The sequence below is a fragment of the Suricata suricatta genome, chromosome 3, assembly GCF_006229205.1.
Source record: "Suricata suricatta isolate VVHF042 chromosome 3, meerkat_22Aug2017_6uvM2_HiC, whole genome shotgun sequence".
Taxonomy (NCBI): domain Eukaryota; kingdom Metazoa; phylum Chordata; class Mammalia; order Carnivora; family Herpestidae; genus Suricata; species Suricata suricatta.
Window position 1 is genome coordinate 150,550,566 of NC_043702.1, and position 3,025 is coordinate 150,553,590.

Consider the following 3,025-nt stretch of genomic DNA (forward strand, 5'->3'; position numbering starts at 1 on the left):
CTGTAGGCAGAGACGCTGTTGTAAACATGTGGCGTCCTGAGAGCTCTCAGAAAGGGTCCGAGTCTGAAACCAGAGGTGAAGGTGCTGGTGGCTGGAAAGCCCAGGAAAACATAAGTAGGACTCGGACTGACCTCAGTACCGTCAGAGACCCGGGCCCTGGCGGGTCCCAGCTCCGTCCCAGCCCTTCCTTGGCCATTTGGAGATGTTGTGACTTTGCTATCGATCTGGTGGAGCTGCAAAGGGAAGGAGCAGATGGTCTGGGGAGGGTTGGGTGGCCCTCAAGGTGCCTTCTGGGGGCACCCTTCCCAGGGGCCACCGCGTGTTTACAGGAAGATGAGCGACTCATTTGATTAGCCACCTGATCGCCTTTGGCTGGCCCTGCTCTACCCCCATCTGGGGGTCTGTAGGGACTTGACTGAGGGACAGGGACTTGACTGTCTACACGGAGACACGCTGGTTTGCCACCGAGGAGAGTGGAGCCCCCTACAGTCTACTGACTGTAGTGAGGATTCCAGGATCCGGCAGGCAAATTGTCCTGCCCCCTACTTTGACTGCCCCCCTCCACCCTCCCTGCCCTGGAAGGGGAGTAGCTAGAGGCCGGAGCCCCCAGTGTCCTCATGAAAACATGGGTAGACCAGCAGCCTCTGCTTCTCTGCTTGTTCACTGTGTCCTTTGAGCAAGTTCCCTAACCTCTCTGAGCACCATCTGTAACGTGAGAACTAGAATAATACATGATCCCCTTGGTGGGGGGATAAGTCAAGTGAAGCGCTTAGCACAGATCCTGGCCCACTGGAGACACTCGGATTATTGTTAATAACTTATATCATAGTTCATAATAATATTATGAAATACTTCAGTTATTACCGGACAAATTGACCCCACAGGCAAAACGCAGCCTGGACCCCCAAATGTCCACCCCACTCTCTCCTCAGGAACAGGAGACCTTAGAAGCTGGCAGTGAGGATCCCCGGTAACTCCCCAGATCCATCTGTACCAGGCTCAACTGAGAGCTCCAGATGGGCAAGAAGATGACACTGGAAATCTCCCCACGTAGATCTAGGCTTAGTAAGTACTCTTGTTTGGAAGTACTTAGCAAGTGCTCTTGCTGTGACGGCCACAGCCCACCCAGGGCGGGCAGGTGGGTTGTAGAGGAGTCAGAGAATTTGAGACCCAAGGCCCTTGTGCTCCTCTGAAGGGAGGAAACGACACCCTCTCCAAGCACCCAGCCCCCATGGCAAGGGCAGCAGCTGTCTTAAAATAGAGTCACAATGATAGCTGTCTCGATCTAAAGCAATCTTTGCAAGCACTTCCAGACCCTTGGCCCCTGAGTCAGCCAATCCCCTGGCCCATCAGCCCCGTGGCCGCAGACATGCTGCTCCGCTCTTGGCAGCCGTTTTCTGCCTGGAGAGAACTTGAAGCCCTCCCTTCGGAGCCTGAGCTGACCCGGACGGCATCAGGGGCCAAGGCTCACCTCAAAAGCTCAGGGCTGACATGCCAGCCTTCAGGAGACAGACAGACAGACAGACAAGGACTGTTTGGGCAGAGACAGGAAAGGGAAGGGTGTCCTGGCACGGATGCACAGCAAGTTATCCAAGGAGCATCTTGGATAAGAAGCACCAAGAGACGTCCCTCCGTCAGGAACAAAGGAGACCGGCTCTTGAGCTGGGAAAGCCCCTTGGAGTGGAACAGAAGGACCAGAGGGGAGAGCAGATGGGACCTGGACAGGCATTCTGGCCTGGGCCTGGGAGTCTGGACAGCAGAACTTCCCCCATTCCATGGCCTCTCATTTTCCGGGGACCTCTCACTGAGCCCAGGTCTGTCCTGAGCTTCCAAGCCACCCCCCCGCCCCCACTCAAAGACACCGAGCTGCACTCCAGGCTGGACAGGTGCGGCTCCCACCAGCTGTCTCAGCATCTGGACTTGCCTATGTGAGTCCGACAGCAGGTGGGGTGGAGGGGCGAGTGAGACAACAGTGACTGCCTGGCAGCACGGACGGCTGCCCCCTCCACCTCGAGGCTCCAGTCTTCCCAGGCACACCCCCCCACGTGACAAAAGCAGAGCCGAAGAGCTGTGCCACTGACCTGGGTGAGCACCTAGCGTCTCAGAGTTGGCAGAAAATTGGCCATCTTTAACCCCTTCAGATTACCAGCGAGGCTCAGAGAGGTCAGGACACTTAGCCAAGCACACACAGCCAATGAGGAGCAGAGCCCAGTCTACCCTTCAGACATTCAGACCCCCCATCTAGTGAGCTTTGCATGACATTGCACGGCTGGTTGATTAAAAATGGACTTAGATCTGTAGGTACTGATGTGGAAAGCTGTCCCGAATCTGTTTCACAGCTTAAAAACATTTTGTAAATCATGCTGTATTGTGCGATCCCATCTTCATAAAATAATACTAATAACCCATGTAATTATATACATGAAAATAATAAGCCTGGGGGCTCAGATTATGTTAAGGGACTTTCACTATCTATTTCATTTTTTTAATGTTTATTTATTTTTGAAAGAGAGAGACAGAGTGCAAGCAGGGGAGGAGCAGAGGGAGAGGGAGACCCGGAATTGGAGGCAGGCTCCAGGCTCTGAGTTGTCAGCACAGAGCTGGACGCAGGGCTCGAACCCAGGAACCATGAGATCATGCCCTGAGCTGATGTCAGACAGCCCAACCGACTGAGCCACCCACGCGCCCCTTCACTGTTTTTAAATTTACTCTGCTTTTTGGATGTTTTGACAGAGCCCTGGTACTTTTATAAGCGAGGGGAACAATAAAGATGAACATGGAGGGGCGGACAAAAGAGGCCCCCCTCTATCCCACTTGCCCCGCTCAGCAGGCTGGAGACTTCTGGGGGAAGCAAAGAGTTTGCCTCCGTGGGTCTCCAAGGTTTGAGGGGCCAGAGCCACTTTATCTGCCCTCCCCACCACACCCCTCTCAGCCCCTTCAGCTCTGCGCTGGGCAGCGATGGGGGGAGGGGGCGGCAGGCCAGACAGCGCCCCGCGGCCAGGCGGCCCATGCATTATGAAAGCCG